Raw genomic sequence first — 21428 nt, 5'->3', positions numbered from 1 at the left:
CTATTTGGTACATTTTGAGACAGACTTTGTCTATATGAACTAATGTAACCCACATTGAGCCAGATCCATGAACTTGTAAAATTCGTTGGAATGTACCGGATTGGTTTCAAAATAGATCTGATTGACTTTCACTGAGCTATAGCCATCCAAAGGAGTTCTATAAACTGGAGTTCCGTTAGGAAGAGTACCAACAAGGTTTCTCAGAGAGCAGTTACAGTGTGGTCAAATAAGCTCTGATGGTAAAATACAAAGTTTGCTTTCAGTGAAACAGTAGCCTACAAATCTATCATATGCAAGAATTTGTGGTATGCTATAGGAGGCAACAGGGAACAGGAAGATTATACTTTAAATGATCTTGGGACATTTTATTAGCAACATTGAGAAAAAATGTATTTTACAGTACAAGATACATTTTAAATGGTTACTGTGTATGTGTGTGTGTGTGTGTGTGTGTGTGAGTGAGAGAGAGAGAAACTTGAAAAGAGAACATCTTTCTCTTTTCAATAGAAAGAAATGAGACCAAAATTTAAGAGATCTGACTAAGTTAAAATTTTTGAAGGTCAAAAAGTAATAAATGCAAGTAACAAATACATACAGTACATATTTACACTTGTATAAGAGTTTCACTCAAGTTCTTAAGTCCTTAAGACCTCTATATTTAAATGAATATAAAAACTATATAATATAGCTTCTCTTTAAGAAAAATTAAAAAAAAAAAAAAAACCACATTGGAGTTTTTCGTTTGAAAAAGGAACTACATTAAAGTAAAAGTGTGAAGCAAATCTCTTGGACCTGAAAATGCATTAAGGTTTGTTCTTATATCATGTTGTAAAGTATTTACTTTTGCTCCTAAGGAATGCCAGAAGATGTGTAGAGTCCGGGACATTGTGGGCGAGCAAAATTTGCCACCCCAAGTGTGTCTCTCTAGCATGTGGATTAGTGGGCTGAAAACAATCAAGGCCCAAAAGACACTCGGGAAGAATCTTTGATCAAAGTGTTTTTTGGCAGTTGGCAGGAAGGTCAGAAGGCCTGTTCCCAGAATAGAGCTATTACCAGAGATGTATGAAAAGGATATGGGCTAGATGGTGAGGAGAAATTCAGCAGGGCCTTGGAGGCCAGAGTGAACTCTGTCCCACTGTCTCTGCATGAGCCAGCAAACATTTGTTAATCATGTCCATCTAAATTGCCCTCCTCCCTTTGAAGTCCCAAACCACTATGCCAACATCCTTTTTTAACTTTAGCTGAAAAGGGATTTGGCCACTTTAGTGAGTTACTCAGTTTTCCTGAGTCTCTCTCTTGTATATAGATATTATTAAATTTTTGTTTAATTTTCTTCTATTAACCTGTGTTATACCAATTTAATTCCTAGTCCAGAGAGAAAAATCTGGAAGGGTAGAAGGAAAATTTCTTCATCCCTGATTTTTGGCAGTCAGCGGGAATCAGTTTTACTGTCTGGACACTACCTATCCCAAGGTTGCTGCAATTAAGAGATCCTGGGACAAACAACAAAAGCTGGCAGAAAGTCAAGATTCTCACCATGTCAGTCGGCCTCCCAGATCTTTGCCTGCAAGATCAGTTGGAAACAAGAGTGGTAAGGGTCCCTTTTTCTATTCCTAAAATTAAATCAGTAGGAGAAAATATTTGTGGAACTAGTTCCTTGGACTCAGCAACTATTGGGAACTTTGGTAGCTTACTCTTAGTTTGTTGATTCTTTTCCTCCCAGAGATGGTTACTGTTTTTCTTTGTCTCTGTTCTTTGTGTCATTTGCCATAAGGAGGAAAATCACTGGTCAGACTAGGTTTTCCTTTTGTTGCGTTCTGTGTCTCAAGAATTTGGCTTGTTGACCAGTAAGAAAACTCTGGTGTATGCCATCTGGAAGGTACACATACAGTGTGAATTTGGCAGCCAGTTTAATAGACTGGGAATGTGAGCAGCTGTATCCAGTTGGTCAGAAGCACAAGTAACATCCTAGGCTTCTGACTATCATCTCTTTGTAAACACTGTGCCAGCTCTCAGGGGAGTGTGTCATAAGGGGTCCCAGTCCACAGGGGCCTTTGCCATCTCGACCTCCGTTGCTTTGCTAGTCCCCTGTGCAAGGAAGACCTTTACTTTCTTAGACTGTTTCTAGGTGTAAACTTTGGCTCTTGTGAAGGCTGCATCCTTTTAAAAACTCATGGGATGCCACTTTCATCAGTGGTTAAGTCATAAAAAAGGTTTACTGGTTTTAGTCACTAATATGTCCTACTAATTGATGGCCAGACAATAGAGCCTTTGAATTGGGAAAACTTCTGAATTGATAAATTTTTAGAGACCTCTCATCATAAATAACCAATTTATTGTTATGTATTGAAAGACCAAATTAAAAGGTATATACAAAGAAATACAACAGCTATCCTTAATAAGGAAAAATAACAATGACTTGGGAAGTCTTACCAAATAGTGGTTTCAAGTTCCCCTCATGGGTCTTACAGCTGCTAACAAAAAACATTACATTAATTAATAAGGGAATGGGAAGAAGCTGAGGGGAAAATCAGTCGACTGTTCCCAGCAAGGTGTAAGTTCATCAAGAAATAAGGTAAGTAAAGCAAATATTGAAAAAGACAGAAAAAGAAGAATCATAAAGGGAAGAGTCATGGGACTCATCCCTAATGGTATAGAAATTTTTAGATAGTTATTAAGAAATGAGATGAATAAAATGGACATTTTATAGAGTTAAAACAAAGGTTTTAATGCAGCACTACCTAAAGTTGTTTGGGCCAAAGGTACTCCCTATTGGTCACAACTTTAGAGGGCCTCAAATAACTCTGCTCTGTTTACCCCAGTTTGGAGAAATTTAAAAGCTGGAAGGCAAAAAATTACAGTGAGAACTTTGACCAGAAAAGACTTGGGGCAACAGCCTGATTAATCAAGTTAAAGATTGACAAAAGGGCCTGAGTGCCTTGGCTCAGTCCCTCACAGGGGACCCAAGGCCTTTTGCACAGGAATGGATAAAATGGCCAGGGGGTGGAAAGAAGGAGTTTCTGGGACTCCTTGATTTTGAAACCCTGTGAGCTGTGGTACCAAAACCCATGGGTGGAACCCTGACATGGGCTATAATTAGATTGAGAAAACGTAAAAGTGCAACAAGGGTTGGAATTATAAAGGTTGGAATGCTGTGTGAAGAGGTTATGTCAATGGTTGCCTGAGTGTTTTATGGGAATGGATGTTATCTCTGGTCTTGAACACTTTCCCTACCCAGTATTAAAGTCAGAGACTTATTGATGGGATCCTAGTGGAAGCTCTGGTTAGAGGTATAGGAGTTAATGGAAGTGAGGTGAAAGTTTTTAAGAAAATTGGTATATTTGAATGGGTTTTATGTAGGTGGTTGTGTTACAGAACTCACGTTTGGCTGCTTGCTGCTCAAAAACTAGTAATAGAGAAGCAAGTGTCAGTAGAAAGGAAAGATGCTCTAACCAGAAAAGCCAGCAATCTGGAGAGAAGATGGACCCAAGCTGGGAGATCAACTCCCAAGATTCTGCTCAACCATGACTGTTTTTGAAGGGAAAAAGAAGGCAGGGATGGGAGATGGGGAATCTCAGTGAATCAAGGCAGGAGTTGGGTTCTGCATCGTTCTCTATTGTGTGCAGACTGGCCGACTCTGTTTGGATGTAATTTTGCCCACACGATTAGGCAAGGCTTGGTGTGCACTGGGGAGAGCATAAGTCAGGAGTTAGTTTAGTGATCTCATTTCTATAATTAGGTTCTCTCAAGGTTAGAGGGGAACAGAAAGGGAGCAAAAGAACTGCTTTCAGTTGCATTCTTTTGCCTGACTATTGTGTCTCACTGGGGAATGTTCCCCTGCCAGATATTATAAGACAAGACATACACATCCACCCTTCAGACAATGTTCATTGAACATGCTAAAGGGAGTCAATAGGGTTGCCTGAGCCCACACAGTGTGAGGTGAAATCTAGTTCTAATATTGGGGCAATAGTGGAGGCTTTTTACCTCTGGGGTGAATTTGTCTAGGGTTAAATTGTGCGTTAAGAGAGAGGGCCTTTTGTGCAGACATTTTGAAGGTGTGATACATTGAACTCTGAAATTCTAGAACATAGACATCTTTTGATTTGTGTTTTAGTTGGAGGGCTAGATCAGCCTTTTGATATCATTTAGTCAGCAGCCGAGTTCTTTCTGGGATTGAAAACAACTGTCTTTATCTTATATTTTTTATTTTGTAGAGCTTTGCAAAACACAGTCTCATCTCCTGAGACAGAGCTTGGTTAACTCAATGGGTAGAACCTAAAATCAGAGAAAAAAAAGAGAGCAGGAAGGAGTCTTTTCCAAAATCTAACTCCACAGCCTCCTTAATTAAGATAATTTCTCAAGGACAAATACAAATCTCTAAAGTCTTTTCCACAAACAGTAAAGTGCCTTAGCCATCTCAGCAGATAAACTTATTCCAATTGTTATTTATAAACTAGTGAGTTTTATATTTTTATACCTGATTCATAACTAAAATTTTAAAGTAAAACTAAGGGATCTCTGGTTTTGTCTGTGTGTGTGTGTGTATTATAGATAGGGCATTTTTTACCTTCAGAAGTTATTGTCAAATTTGTCAAAGAGCTCTATTTAATTGGCTAAAGTAGGCACGTAAATAAAAATTCTCAAAAATATAATAGAAATTGGCCCAATATTTTTCAATTTCACATGATCTGGGATTAATCGTCAGTAAATCAAAGCAAATTTAATGTTATTTAATTAAAGTAGGCATGTCTTTAGAGTTATCAGCATTAAGTATAAAGCATTTTTTCTACCTAGATTTATTGAAAGTCAAGTAAGTTTGTGTTGTCTATTACAAAATTTGTCAGCAAGAAAAATAGCTTGGGATGATGGTTGATTTCATCTAATCTCGTGAAGTTTTCATGGTTATTCTAAACACAGTTGTGGGAAACAAGTGATTGAGCTTGATGAACGTGGGATAAGACTTAAAGATAGCGTCCAAGATCTTTTGGTAACTTAAAACTTTAGAGTTTTCCTAAGTTAGATGATAGGAATTTATTGAATATCTAAATTATTTCCAAATAAGGTAAAATACTAAAATATTAATTGCTAAGTAAGTCTAAGTTTACCTAACAATGTTTGGTTCTATTAGAAATATGTGTTGTAGCACATTGAAAACAAATTATGCTATGAGAAAATACGTTTCTAGAGATTATGAAATATATTCATAAGTTTGCCAATCAAAAAATACTGGTATAACAAATAGTTCACAGTTAATTCTTAGTTTTCAGTAGAAATTAAGGTTTCTAAGAGTTAAGAATTCTAATTAGATATATATAATTAAAACTACTAAAATTAACAAGGAAAACATTTTCTTACGCAAGGAAACTTTTTAAAAGGTTTAAGAAATGGAAATGCATTGTGTTAAAGTTAGAGAAAGTAATTTGGTCCTAAAAAGAGGCGAAGGAAGAGAAGGGAAGAAAGAAACCAATTGGACATGTGGAAACTATAGGATACTTGAGCCAAATGGACCATACTTCCTGAGGGAAAGGTTGAGCAGTGATGCTGTCTGAACCAACTTACACTTACTCAAATCTTTTCCTTTAGAGGAGGCGGGTAAGTAGGGGATTCTTATGACCTTTAAGTCTCTTTTTTTCTGCCATTTCTATGTTGGTAAAGCTAGGTCTTTGGGCCTACAGAATTTCTAGTATTTGCATTTGAGTGATTACTCCCTTGTGCTATTGATTTACCTTTATCCTATATCCACTGGGTTTCCTGTAAAATGACAGCTCTGAAGGCTCCATTGATTCTGGTTCAAATTATTGTTTCCTTTTGACTAGAATTCTTTATGGTTTGCATGGTGTACTTCCTATTATATCACATCCTTATATAACAACATACTGGTCAGAGAACCTTAAGTGATGCTGGGGTTGGGAGTTTAAGTGGGGTCAGCATGATCCTCCCATGATGAAGTTCCTCTGTCACCCCTCTAATGGTTGTAGAATCACCACAATCCCCCTCAAACTGACTTAGATAAAAGAGAATAAAAGCACACAGAGATTTTAGCAAAATATGAGTTGGACTCCATCGCTCAAGGTTTTCTAATTTTCCTCCAGCTGTTTTGAATACCCCTTCCCATTGGCTGCTTTAATTCTTTTGAGTCAAAATGTAAATATCAAAGTCCTACCTTCTGTCCCTTTTCTTTTCTCTCTCGTAAATTGTGTCCACTCAGACTTCTATCTATGCAAAAATCTCATAAAATCAGAACTGTAGCCTCAATCTGAGTGGCAATTTTCAGTTTCCTTACTCTGCCATAAATCACACTTGTCATCTTCAATTTCCAAGCCACCTTCAGACACCTCTCTTTCTGCCAAGGATATCATGATTCTCTCAATCACCAATGACTACTCGTCCTCCTCCTTCACTATCTACATCAATAAGTTGACAGCTCTGTGCAGTCTCTGTCCAATATATTTTCATTTTTCTCTTTCCAAACTATTGCCACCCCTCTAGCACAGGTCATTATCTCTTGCCTAACGTATTGCAAATAGCTTTTTAATGGCTCTACAAGCTTCCAGGCTCTGCCCTGTGCAGTCTACCCTGAACCTAGGGCTGGAAAACACTCCTGCAAAACCATCTAGAGTCATGTAATGCCCCTGCTCCAACAGCTTCACTTGCTGCCCATTAGCTACCAAAAAAATACAAGGTGTTCATGCCACATTCAATCTGTCTCATCTGCCTCCATAGACTTTGCTCCACCCATGCGTTACCCAGGCCTGCACCACTGGTCCCTGCGTCTTATCCCAGGAGTCATACCTACAGCCAGTCCTTCCTTCCTGGTATCCAAACCATACTTGATTACCAGCAACTTGCTCATTCTTTTTCTTCCTCACTAAATGACTTAAATATTTTTATTGCCAGTTATTTGAATCACAAATTATAATCTTTTTATAACAAGTTCCCCTTCCCTTTTCTAATTCTACCACCCTCTAGGAATTCCCATAATTATTTTTTAATTTTTGTACATTTCTATTTTTGGTTTTAAAAATAGACTTACCTTCTTTATTTCTTGTCACCCACCTGCTTGAGCTGGGACGTGAGTTTTCTCCTGCCCTTGGCCCAGTTCCACTGGCTTCCCTGGATCTCCAGGTTGCAGATGATGGGACTTCTCTGACTCCATAGTCACTGATTTTTGGGGGGCACTGACAGTATTTTTCACTATGAAGAATATATATTTATGGGCCTAAAGATGGAGAGGAAAAAATATGTGAATTTAGTCAACTGATTTGAACAGAAGGCATTTGCTTACATGTGAATTTGATGGCTCTTTATCTTACCCAGTTTTAGTTATTTTGAGATTGTCTGAATCTGTAGAGACTAAACATGATCATAGCTTTCTATTTTGATTTCAACTGGTAAAACACATTTCTTGGGCAAATTCTATTTCCATTCTTTTTAAATATTAGCATTTTTAAAGGTTTACTCAGGCAGATTATTTCTTAAATAATTTAATTTAAATTGAAAGTCAAAGTCTCTATTCTATTAGACAATTAATGCATTGTTGAACTAAAACTGAAAATAGAAATATATGAAAATAAAAAACTACCTCTCTTTTTTCTAAGTGCATCATTAAGTAACCCAGTGTTACTGATTTGGCAAATAGCTATTTGCATTTTCCTTAAACAGGCAAAAGTATACAGGGCCCTATATTTTTATTCTTCTATGCATTTTTTGACAAAATGGAGCTTAATCACTTAAAATACATTTTATGTTCAACAGATAGAAGGCTTTTTTTAGTTAAGGTATAATTGGCAATATAACATTATATTAGTATCTGCTGTACAACATAATGACAGTATTTAGATACACTGCAGAATGATCACCACAGTCAGCCTAGTCAACATCTGTCATCATTGTTTTTTCTTGTGATGAGAACTTTAAGATTTATACTCTTAGCAATTTTCATGTATGCAATACAGTATTATTAACTAGTCACAACACTGTATATTACATCCTCATGACATTTATTTCATCAGAAGACATTGTTTTTAATTATAACATAAGAGCTCACCATAATAGTCCATATTTCTGTAACATACTCAGCCATTAATAATTGCTGGCTGTTTTGATAAAATTTGTAATTATTTTCATGATTAAATAAACATGCTTTTATATGAAAAAATACAGGCACAAAGATACATCTGACAAATGATTTGGTTTATAAAAGGTTAATATTGTATATATATTATTCTGCAACTAGCTTTTCTCATATAATTCACATAGAATCCTTCACCTCAATATATAGAAATTTCCTTCATTCATATTAGTAACAGCCTCATATTCTATAATATAAATAGCTTTTAATTTATCAACCATTCCCACAGATGAGCCTTCAGTTTATTCCCTTTTTAACTATGACAAAGAAGGCTGAAATGAATATCTGTCTGTAAACCTTTATAACTTACTACTTTTTTTTTTTCAAATCCATTCTCACAAATGGATTCCTGGGTCAAATGGCATGCAAATTAAAATTCTAATAGGAGACAGCTAAATTACTTTCAAAATAAAAATGTACTCTTATGCCAACAGTATATTAAGGGAAGTATTTTTTTCTCTACACCTTTTCTAATAACAATGTTAATTTTTTCCACTTCTATAAAATTATCACTTAAAACTTAGCATTACATGCCCATCCACTAAGACCCCATCTAAAATACCACATCCTATATGAATCCTTTTTTCATTCTCTCACCTAGATAGCCCCCATTTCCTCTGAAACCTTTATAGCACATGTTTTGTCTTTTGTGGAACTTTTCATATTACATTTTATGCTGAATTGAGTTTTCTTATTTTATATCTATCACATTGTATGTATTTCAAAAAGAAAAGGTCATGTATCTTATTACTTCCTTAACATTAGTACAGGGGCAGCGCACTGGGGATGCTCCACTTCTGCTCGATAGGAACCAGTTGATCAGTCAGACAAATGGGAACTCAAGGCTAGGAAGTAAGTGTTTGACTCTGGTTCTCTAGGAAGAAAACTGAAAGCACATTGTTGCTAAATTCTATCACTGACAAAACAGTTAATCAAGACAGATATACCGTGTTTACTTATCAAATCCACTGCCTGAACATCTAGGGTAGGAGAAGCCACCTGACATGAATATGACAGCACCACAAAGTGTATAAGCCAGAACCACGGGCAGAAGCAAATCCAAAAGGAAGCACAACATATTAAGAAAAGCACTTTTTAAAAATCTGTAGGTACTTTATTTTAAAGTGAACTGAAATAGAAGCTTTACCAGTGGGTAAAAGATAAAAAAAAAATTATAGCTTAGCATACAGATGAACACCTAAAAGGCAACAGAGCTAACATGAATTGACTAAGGTATATACTGGTTGTCTTGCTTACATTATCCCATTACATACAGAGACCAGATGATTGTTTGTCAGAAGTGCTATAGAAACCATATTTTATTTATTAAGGGGGAGAATGAAAGGATGACATCCAAACCCATTATGCTATCACAGAAGTCAGAATCTCCTCAGAGTCAAAAACCCATGAGAAAAAAAAAAAAGCTAGCAATGTTCTACCTATTACCTCATAAGGACAAAGAAACTCCCAAAGATGACATAGGTTAATTTGTAAAATACATAAACCATGCACATATAAAGGAATGAGTAACAAAATATATCTACCAAATACAAACAGCATAGTCACTTAAAACTATGATAAAAGTTCAGTTTCTAAACATTTCCTTGTCTGACTGCTCCCAGGCTTCTGAACTCAGGCCACCTATCATATAGTACAAGTGCTAAATACCCCATCAGCACTTCTTTTGCTCATTGCTCAGAGCCTCAACCTGTTCCTTCAAGTTTATTTGGCCTAATTATTCTGTTTTCCAAAGTTACCAATGTCTGTTCTCTTAAATATTGGCCTCTTAGTTTTCTCTCACTTCCTCCTTGAGACAACAAGGCACAGATAATGACATGTGAATTCGATCTCCTTTAGCTGGATTGAATCAATGAGGGCCCCTCTCTGGGCAGACAGCTCCCATGTACTCTGCAGCCCAGTCATGATGGACACATGATAGAGACTGCAATCTGTAAGATAAGGAGCTATCATTCACAACGATTCAAATTCAAATTCTCAAGCTTACTGCTACAGAACCCTGAGTAACATACATAACCTACTTGATCCTCAGTTTTCTCATTCTTATGAAGATCATCATAGTATTTGCTCCATAAGATTTTTGTGAGGATTAAACTAGATGTTGCATGTACAACCTATAGTAAGTTCCCAATTAGTGACAGAAAATAACTAACTATTAGTAGAATCAGCCATTTTTAGACAAAAATAAAAGTAAATTAAACCTAAAATAAACTTGTAATTACCATGAGTATAAATTTTAAAAACCATGTAAAAATATTCCTTCATTATCTCTGTATCTAATTAAAGATAAGATTCAGTCCAGTTACATACAGGAATGAGAAAACTGCTGATGGGCTTACTCAGATTCTGAATGAACTGCCTAAAAGGAAGCATCTCACACCCTTGGAGAGATGCTGGAATACTTGAAAAACAAGATGGTTTGTGGGTTTGTTCAGAAGATTAATGTCTCTCTTCCAAGAAATAAGAATGAGAACATAAATTTCAACAGGAAAAATCCTATTGTGACTTGTAAGTAGTGGACAGAATTTTGTTGAAGGCCTATTGATAGTAAAATATGGACAAAATGTCTAAGAGGGAAACATAATAGGTAAACTCATCCTCTTTTCCATCTCACAGACCTTATATACAGAAGTATTATGTCCCCATCTCATCTATGCAATGGCACCACATCAATGCTCTTATATTATTGAATGGCTCTTGTTGAAAGAGGTGATCAGTCATAAACTTCTATCAAATCAGAACGGGTGAGTTGGCCACCAGCCTAAGGTAAGACAGGTAAGTAAATTAACTTGAAGATGGCAGTAGACATTGGTCCTCAAAGGGCAGGTGAGCCAAAAAGTGGTCTTACTGAATTTGAGATAAATAGTATCAGAGTTAAAGTGGAAAAAAAAAAAGACTCTCTCCACTAGTTCTCAGGAGGGGGAAGGGATGGTTTAAATTAGGAGATTAGGCAGCCCAGTGGATGGTTTGAGTAGAATTAACACAACTGGATGGTGATAGAGGATGCAAAATGAAAGTGATGGAGAGACAGATGAATTATTAATTTTTAGCACACAAATCTGCTTCACTTGTAAGTGGTTTTTCACAGACAGGACCAAAATGTTAGTTTTATTTGCTGTAAATCATTCAAAATAGACTTTATACTAATGAATGAATGGGTCATAATGCATCAGAACAAGTTAAATCTTTCTATATCTGGTCTGTCATTGCAATACTATATAATCCTTTTCTCTATTTTAATTAAACTCCAGTTTCTTATACTAATTTCTTCTGAGCCTTACCCTCTGATCCAGGCTAACACACTAAGTCATTTCAAGGTAATAATTTTAGAAGAGTCTCCAGGTAAACTATAGGCAGCACTCATTTGGTATTTATACTTATGAAATCATTCTGTTAGTTTATTCATTTCTTTGGTTTTTCTAATGTGATTAAATTAGCCCACTTCCTTTATGCTGCATGTATAGGAATATTTTTCGCTTTCTCTAGTCTAACAAAACTTGACGTCATCATCAATGGAAAGCATAAGTCACTGTCAGAAGCAAGCATGTTGTTGTATTTTAGTTCAATTAGTCAATTCTTACAGAGTAGAAGGAAAGGATGGAGGAGGGAAGGAACACTGTAGCAAGCACTACATCATCATTTAACTCATCACAGGAATTCTAACAGTTATTAAGAGAAAATGTCCATTCAGAGAGGTTAATTATTCAGTCACACAGCAAATACCTGTCTGTTCTAGATCCTAAATTAATGTATAAATCAGAAAAAGGCATTAAGGAGCTGTCTACTCAAGAAATAGACGTGTAGGTTCCTTAGTCTTGGCTTTAGCTTAGAAAAAGTTAAATGCAGGGAAACCCTAAAAGCAAGTCACAGCTAAGGAGGAAGCAAAAAAAAAAAAAAAATCTAAAAACCACAGGGGAGGCTCTCAAGTGAGGAGAAAAACAACAAAAAGGTCCAGAGAGAGAGAAAGAGACAAGAGAGACAGACTGCATGTAAACTGGAATCTGAAATCCAAGGGCCAAAAATAGAGAAAGAGCCACATACAGTGTAGGTTCATATCTTACAAGTGAGAGAGAACAATCATAACTCTAGAAGCCAAAGGTTTAAAATTGTCACAGCCAAGAGAAATCTAAGGAGAATGACAACTTGATGTACTGTGGTATCCCAAATAGGATCCAGACAGAAAAAGGACATTAGGGAAAAACAACTAAGGAATTCTGAATAAAGTATGGACTTCAGTTATTAGTAACATATCAATATTGTTCATTAATTGTTAAAAATGTACCATATTAATGTAAGGTTTTAGTACAAAGGGAAACTGAATGCACGGTACATGGGAACTCTCTGTACTATTCTCATAATTTTTCTTTAAACTCCAAAGTATTCTAAAATAAAATGTTTATTTTTTTTAAAAGTCAACAGTTTAGAAACATTTTTTTATGGTAAGCTTGTCCCAAGAAAAACACTAGAAGCATACACCCAGACTCCCAACTCTAACCTCATTAGGAATTAGGAGTAAGGACCCTTAGAGACAAAATATTGGTACAAGTCTTGATTCACTGAGGTATGTTCTTTTATTCCATATGTAAATAATCTACTGCTTAAGATATAAAAGAACTGTGCCTTTAAAAATACATACTTCCTTAAAGTTAACAAAAATGTAAAATTTAGCCTTGTTTAATGTTATAAAGGCAAGAAATCAAACAACCTTCTGTTTACTTAAACAAATTACCTGGAAAATGGAGTCTTAATCAGGTAATTCCAATTAAGTGTTTCCTTAAGCATACTAAAATTCTGTAGCTAGAGAAAGACAAGAACATCAGACCAAAAGTAATTAGCATTTTTCTAAAGATGGATGATGTTGAATCCAAAGGGGGGGGAAAAAAGGAGCTCAGTGCCACTACTATTAGTTAAAAACAAAATGTAATACCACTAATCAGAAAAGGGTCCAGTGGTAACAGAGTCATTTGCACATAGTTCAGTAACCAGTTACTAAATAATACCCAAGCTACTTAACAGAGGGTCCTATGGTACAAGAAGAGAATACCCCCACATTACATGGAATATCTACCTTAGCCTGATCTTTCCACACCTGGAAATGTACTCTTGTCTTTTTGCAACAATCCTGCATCTCCCATCAGGCAGCTGAGCCTGAAAAATTTAAAGGGACCCAAGGCCCACTGTGGCCATTTGAGTTCACATAAAATCAGGACAATTTCAAAGGGATGCTGCTGAATGTCAGGTTTGAGTCAAGGTTTTAATTTCACAGTAGATTTAACTGAAGAGACTTAATTTTACCAAATTAAAAATGCATGCCTTGCAAACCCCAAGCCCTCCAGGAGTGAACTCAGACAGAGAAGTTTGATCAGAGCCCCAACTAGAAAGAAGAAGGCAGTGATGCTAGATGCCCTAGTTTCAAACCTCTGAGGCTCAGAATGGAGGGAAATGGGCGAATTAACACACTGTAAAAATTCTCCAAACTTCACATTTGTGAATAAACCTTAATTATCTATCTTGGGTTGTAAACGCCTTAAGACAAGGACCAAAAAGTTCATGTGCTTATGAGGAAAATAATACTTTATATGAATCAAACTTGATGAATCAAAAATATATTTCCATAAAAACTGTGTTTGCTGGAGGTGAAATAAGGCATTCCACCAATATAACAAAATAAAACAAAATAATGGTGCTCAGTTACATAGTAAAAAGTTGATCTGTCAATCAGCACATGTGTACACTTGAGATAGTAACTTACTGCACATAAATTATAAATCAACTAAAATAATAAGTAGTTAAGAAAAATGGGCAGTGATTTCTACTTCTATTATACTAGATGTAGCAGACCTGCATTATTCTTAAGAACAACTGAAAATTCAGCGAAAATACTTGAAAATTGTTTAAAGAAATTGGAGTGCTAGTAGAGAAAATGAAACTTCAGAGGTCAAAATCCAGGATAGATTAACATTCAGTGAGAGGAATCAAGTATTTTGTGTCCATCTTCTTTCCCTGTGGCATGTGTATTTTCTTGTTTATTGGGAGAGGTTGAGAAACCAAGAAGAGGGTGGCTGTTGTAAAACCATCAGAGAATTTGGAGGCATTTCAGAACTGAGCACATAAAAACTGTGGATTAGGCTGCTGATTTAGGCAGGACTGGAGGGACCAAGTTTTCCTAAAGAAGAGAGCTACAAAGAGATAAGACCAACAAATAATGGATTTTCCCTCAGTGTATTTATTAAACACTTAACTCTACACAGGGCAGGAGACTGGAAAGCCAATAAGAAATAGCTGAAAAACAAGGAGAGCTCAAAATGGGGGACAAAGAGAACACTGGTCTCACCTCCCCTCATAGACACATTAAAATTACAACCACATATGGAGCAACTCCTGCTGAAATTGACCTAGGAGCTAGCAGAACAGCTTTGCTGCAATCAAGGCTACAAAGAAAGATCCACACAGGTAAAAGGGAGGAGAAGCGATCTGGGCAGGACCTACACCCATAGCAAGGAACACAGAGGAGGAGAGGGGTACCACAGGCTCTGGGAAGTGAGGGGTTCAAGCCCTATATTAGGCACACCAGCACTGGGGTCTCCCACCATGAAGATGAGAACCCTCATCTAGTTAGAAAACCAGTGGGGCTTACCAGAGGGCTGAAACCAAGACTCAGCTCTTCAAAAGCAAGAGCCAGTTTGGATGCAGCTGACTGAAAACTGTGTGGGGCTCTGGCCAGCTTGCCAGGACCACCCTAGCATTCCCTAACCCACGCCAGGCTCTTGTCTCGTGAGAAAAACAAAAAGCCACATACAGGATAACTTCCATAAGGCTGTCAACTGATTATTCAACAGAAATTTTCCAGGTCAGAAGGGAGTGAAAGGAAAAAAACCTACAATCTAAGATACTCTACCCAGCAAGGTTATGATTCAAAATTGAAGGAGAGATAAAGAGCTGCTCAGACAAGCAAAACTAAAAGAGTTCATCAATACTAAAGCAACATTACAAAAAGTGTTAAAGGATCTTCTGTAAGTGAAAAAGAAAAGGCTATAACAAGAAATAAGAAATAAAGACAGGGGAAAATCCCACTGGTAAAGGCAAATACATAGAAAAGGCTGTGGATCAACCACTCAAACAAGCTCGTACAAAGATTAAAAGACAAAAATTGTTAAACTCTTACTACAATAAACAAGAAGCAGACATGAAGACGTAAAACATGAAATCAAAAACGTGGGAGGAAGGGAATAAAAAATGTAGAACTTTTGGAATATATCTGAACTTAAATGACTATCAGTTTTAAAAAACAGATGTAGTTATAGGTCAACATACATGAACCCCACGGTAACCACAAATCAAAAACCTGTAATAGATAAAAAGTAGAGAGTAAGGAAAACAAACATAACACTAAAGAAAAAAATCAAACCGCAAGGGAAGAAACAAAAAAGGAAGAAAGACAACAACAGAGAACTATAAAAACAAGCAGAAAACAAGTAACAAAATGAAAACAGGTACAAACCTATCAATAATCACCTTAAATGGCAATGGACTAAATGTTTCAATCAAAAGACAAAGGGTAACTGATTGGATTTAAAAAGGCCCATCTATATGTTGCCTACAAGAGACTCACTTCAGAGATAAAAACACACAGACTGAATGTTGAGACGATAGGACTAAATATTGAATGCAAGTGGAAATGAAAAGGAAGCTTTGGTAGCAATATGCATCTCAGACAAAGTAGACTTTAAAAACAAAGCCTATGCTAAAGTACAAAAAAAGAGCATTATATACTGATAAGGGGATCAGTACAAGATGAGGATATCACTTTTATTAACATATGCACCTAATATAGGAGCATGTAAATATATAAAGCAAATATTAACAGACATAAAAGGGAGAAAAACTGACAGTAACACAATAATAGTAGGGGACTTATAACACCCCACTTACATCAATGAACAAATCATCCAGATAGAAAATCAGTAAGGAAACAGTGGTCTAACAGTCAGTTATAAGGCCAGGTCTATCCCGTTCCTTCACTCCAAGGTCAGCACCTTCTCTAGCTCACCAAGGGATATTCCATGTGAGCTACAAGGAAATATTACTGCCATTCAATAAGATAAATTAGCAAAAGTTGGATGTTTGTAACTGAAGATGGAAATTAATAAACTTCAATAGAGGAATGACAGTCTTGAAGGAACGTCAAAAAAATCTAATTGAGATTCTCATTCAATAACTCAGTAAGTTTTGTGATAACACTACCATAGAAATTTGAGGTTGCCACAGATAACAGTTTCATTATTAAGTATTCCAAGATTTGCCCAAAATTGTGCAATGAAAATAACTTCACCTCTAAAACCAAAAACTTTGACATAAACTAATTTTACTAGCAAATTGTAGCCATTAAAAAAAAATTTTTAAATACAATTAAAATTTAAATTTAATTACAATTTAATTTTTTAAATTTAAAAACAATAAATTTTTAAATTAAGTTTATCTTGCCAAATTAGCTTTTTTTTCAAAAATAATTTTTTATATTTGATTCAAAATGATGGCCTTACCTCAGCTAAATCATTATTTTTCTCAAAACTGAGGGAGAATGCAAATTGCAGAGGTAATGGAATTCAGTTATTCAGGATTCAGAAGGAGAGAGCAGATACAAAATGTTGAGCACAGGAGAGAACAAGAAGTTAAATGAGGAAGGGCTAGTTTTTTTTTTTTTTAATAGGATACAATTTGCTAGTAAAACTAGTTTATGTCAAAAAAAAAAAAAGTCAAATATTTTTAAAAAGAAGCAAGGTCTGAGAAAATAAAATCCTCAGTGGGAAGTAAGCAAGCTGACAACATTGTCAGTTGTGATTCACTTAAGAAGAAACTCAAATAGGGAAAGTTGAATATATTTTTTTTTACTAAGAAAAATATGATCCATTACACAAAATATCCCAAGACAGCAAGCCCAAGAGACCAAGAAACTGAAGAAACTTTTCCTGGAATTCTTTGCAGGCCCCTAAGTTTCAAAACTCTAAGAGAAAAATATTGTTAGTCTCAAACTAGTTTTCTCCATAGCAATGATTCAACAATAATTCATCTTTTCTTAAACTAATTGTTGGGCTACCTCAAATCATGAGCAGATAAACCAAGCTGAAGATGACTGAAATAATTCATCAAATAGTGGTCTTCTTCTCTGCAACCTTTTGACTCTGCAACTGATAGGAAACCAATGCTAATTCACCCAACATACTGGCTAATAAATCCACACAATTGTTGATCAGGCTTGGCTTGAAACATAAAAACACCTCATAGATGCAAAGAGAACTCTGAAGCCTTCTTGGGTAGTCTGTCACTTGTTTATTCCTACATCTTGAAATCCTCCATCCTGCCCAACCATATTGATAGTTCAGCCTTTTAAAGTATGAGCATGATCAGAAAACTCACAAATTCCCACTCAGACTCAAATATTTGTTTCTTTTCTCCTTGCCTACACAGGACCATTCCCAAGTTATCACTCCATAACTTCCCTCCCATGTCAACCTAAAACACTGGGACTATTTAAAGTTCTTTATGCTAAATAAAGTCATTACTCTGGGAAAAGGGTGGTCTGATACTCTCTCAAAGAGATGATAATAATAATAATAAAAAAAAAAACAGTAAGTATATCTTATACTTGAATCAGTCAGATTCTTGCCCAAGAAAATGCTAAGCAGATGACCTTCACCCAATTCGGTGATGGCCAGACAGGTTCAAATGGGAGAGATCCAAGTGGGAGACCTAAAAACTTGGAAAAGTTAGAAAGACCACATTTCACCACACCAAAGCCAGGGTTGGGGGAGGGGGGGAGGCATGAGAGACAGAAAGAGACAGAGAGATACTAGATTTTTGAGACAGACACCCCTATGTCTATGTAGTCTCTAGGATCCCATGAGTGGGGAGTTCTCTCTTCTTAGTCTCTGGGAAAATATATCTTGTCCAAGTTCCTGGGGGAATAAGACTTCTAAGGGCACAAGACAAGATAAAGACTGTTCTAATTCCAAGATACAAGCTGCTTAACAGCAATCATGTCAAAAGGAAGTCTGTCTGATCTAGACATTAAAATAGCCACAACCTCTCTTTCCATGCATGAAACCTTTAGAGGGAGATCAAAGCTTTTAACCTGGCCTGTCCTGGAATGGAATTTTCAACCCTGACATCACATTCCCTCATACTCTTAAGTCAATGTGCAAAATACCTGTCTCTACAGACCATCTGCTTGTCTCTGGTATATGAGGATGTTAATTTTCACTCAGGCTCTTAGATTACTGGCTTCCAAAAACAGAACTGCTATGAGTAAATTAGGGATGGAGGTAGCTCATGGAATTTAAACTCATAATTTACAGATCCTACATTGACTGGATCCCACATTAGCCAGGGAGGATGGCAGACTAGGAAAAGGGATAGGAATTTGTTATAGGCATATATATTTCAGGTGAAGCAAGAAGGTCTATACACTTAAAAAGACACAGAGCCTGTGGATAGACAGTGCTTCAGAATTTGGGAAAAGGAAAGGACTTTCCCCAAAAGAAATTCCCTTTCTCTTTCCTTTCCTGACCCATCAGAGGGTAGAACAATACTTACTAACCCAAAACATTTTCTCTGCTGCATTCACCTAGTATATGTTGTGGTCACTGAAAAATGCCTTCTCCCCCTAATAGAAAACCCATTCTTGCAAAGCAACACCTCAGGGATCATTTATCTTTTCCATTTTCTCCAACCTTTTCTGATCGTCTGTGATGTCGCATCGTGCTTATACTTAGGGAGCATACTACCAGTGCCAGTTAAGAAGTCAGAAAAATACTGTTGATTTTCATAACCCCAAGGCTGTTCTCTCTGTGTCTAACTCAGTTCTGCCGTGGTTGGTTTGTTTGTTTGTTTGTTTTTGAGAACCTACCATGTTTAGATCCTTTCTAGGAATTTGAAAAGATTCAGAATTAGTATGCATCTGTCCCAAGCAGGACAATAAGCAACTTGAAGAAAGGAACAAGACCTACACACAACAAGAATTAACAGAAGACTTTATACTAACTCTTAGAGGTAAATAGTACAAGTTAGATGGGGATTTAGGAGAAACATGTCAGTAAAGATTGCAGTTCTCAAGGAAGGATTTGTGAAGGAAGTACAATTTTTAAATTCTTTTTTTTTTCAGCAGGCATGTATTATGATCACAAATGTAGTGCATATACTTTAAAGCGTTTAAAGAATTCAAACAATGCATAAATATAAGAAAAGGTAAATCTCCTCCACAAGATCACACTCCTCAAGAGATAAATACTATTAATAATATGGTTTATACTCTTGTTGTTTTTTTTTCTTCACTCTATGTGTACATATTAGAGTTTACTGTTGCTACAATTCTGTTTTTATTCATGGTATACCTTGATCATGTTCCCTCACTGGGCATATAGCTGTACCTCATTTAAAAAATTTTCTACATGATATGCCTATAGATACAGGAGTAAAATGTTCAGTTGACTAAACAAGCAATTATCGAATGAAGACATATAAATGGCCAATAGGCACGTGAAAAAATGCTCAATATCACTATCAGAGAAATGCAAACTAAAACTACAATGAGATATCACTTCACATCAGTCAGATTGGCCATCATTAGAAAGTCCATGAACTATAAATGCTGAAGAGGGTGTGGCACTGTTAGTGACAATACAGTTTGGTGCAGCCATTACGGATAACAGTATGGAGATTTTTCAAAAACTAAAAATAGACATACCATATAATCCAGCAATCCCACTCCTAAGCATATATCCAAAGGGAACTCTAATTTGAAAAGATACATGCACCCTAGTGTTCGAAGCAGCATTATTTAGAACAGCCAAGACACAAACAATCTAAATGTACATTGACAGATGACTGGATAAAGAAGTTGTGGTATGTTTATACAATGGAATGCTACTCAGCCATAAAAAAAAGAATAAAATAATGCCATTTGCAGCAACGTGGACGGACCTGGAGATGTCATTCTAAGTGAAGTAAGCCAGAACGAGAAAGAAAAATAACATATCACTTACATGTGGAATCTTAAAAAAAAATACAAATGAATTTATCTACAGAACAGAAACAGACTCACAGACATAGAAAACAAATCTATAGTTACCAGGGGAATAGGAGGTGGGGAGGGATAAATTGGGAGTTCAAGATTTGCAGATACTACCATATATAAAATAAACAAGTTTCTACTGTATAGCACAGGGAACAACTATATTCAATATATTTAGTAATCTATAATGAAAAAGATGTTAAAGTCAGAGGTCATATATGTTCACTACAATCAAGTTACTAATTTAACTAAACCAGAAAGTGAGGAAAATAAATATTAATTTAATCCCTTTCCTTTCTATTATCACATCCTATTTCAGGCCTCTTATACTTGTTTCTGACCCATTCTCCTGCCTGACTCTATTCAGATGTCCCTTGGGTGACATCTACTCAGTGTCATTGTAACTGCTTTGAAATTTTGTCTGGGAAAACACGTGACTCCAGTGTATGAGCTAGTGTCTAGTATCTGGCTCAAACATTTGCCCAGGTATAAATAATGCAGCAGATTTGTCCAAATTTATACAGTGAATGTTTTCTCTAGACACTGGAAATATGACAGTGAACAAATATTAAATACTCTGCCCTTCATAGAGTTTACATTCTAACTGAAGATAAAAATCTTAATGTGAAAGGATTTTCTCCTCTATACTAAGTTTTTTTTGCTCTCAAGTTTCATTGAATGACTTGGAGTATACATTGCCTTTAAACGTAAGATGACAGTTTATCCAAAGCATACATATCAAAGGCTTCTGGATGAATGGGGGAAAAAAGAGACATTTCTTCTTTAAGTTGCCCTAGGTAAGGGCTTAGGTAAGGTAAGAAGACTTCTACTCTGGTGTCAGAAAACTCCTACCTTACGGTGTCTGTGATAAGAATCTTCATGTAGTAGTCACTGCCAAAGTGACAGAACACTTAGGATTGCTTTTGGTACTATAACCAACCAGCCGGACTTCCCATGCTTGACTTAAGTCTTATGTGCATGATGAAGACGTTGATGACTATCTACCCTGAGGTATGGAATAATACTTCTTCACTACTCTTTGCCAAACTGGCCAAACAACTTTTGTCATTAAGATTCCAAACTTGCCGAATATTGAATAATATTGAATATGTGGTAATCTTAGCTAGCCAAGAGGGAAGAAAGCGGTTTGAGGCAATAATATCAGCCTTGATATTAGGAATATATCCAGAGAAAACTTTAATTCAA

The 21428-nt window shown here is 36.1% G+C and overlaps 1 long non-coding RNA gene across 3 annotated transcripts in view; it reads left to right on the top strand.

Annotated features, from left to right (window-relative positions):
* The first annotated feature begins 1203 nt into the window (after positions 1–1203).
* The window catches only part of LOC116667174, a 107986-nt gene continuing 87761 nt past the window's right edge, over positions 1204–21428 (top strand). For all 3 annotated transcript variants that reach the window (XR_004323968.1, XR_004323966.1, XR_004323967.1), the window contains exons 1-2: positions 1204–1265; positions 1370–1591. This is a non-coding gene — a long non-coding RNA (uncharacterized LOC116667174). The remainder of the gene's footprint in view (positions 1266–1369; positions 1592–21428) is intronic.

The sequence above is a fragment of the Camelus ferus genome, chromosome 11 (genome assembly GCF_009834535.1).
Source record: "Camelus ferus isolate YT-003-E chromosome 11, BCGSAC_Cfer_1.0, whole genome shotgun sequence".
Classification (NCBI taxonomy): Eukaryota; Metazoa; Chordata; class Mammalia; order Artiodactyla; family Camelidae; genus Camelus; species Camelus ferus.
Note: the sequence above shows the minus strand (reverse complement) of the source record. Positions and strands in the feature narration are given on the sequence as shown.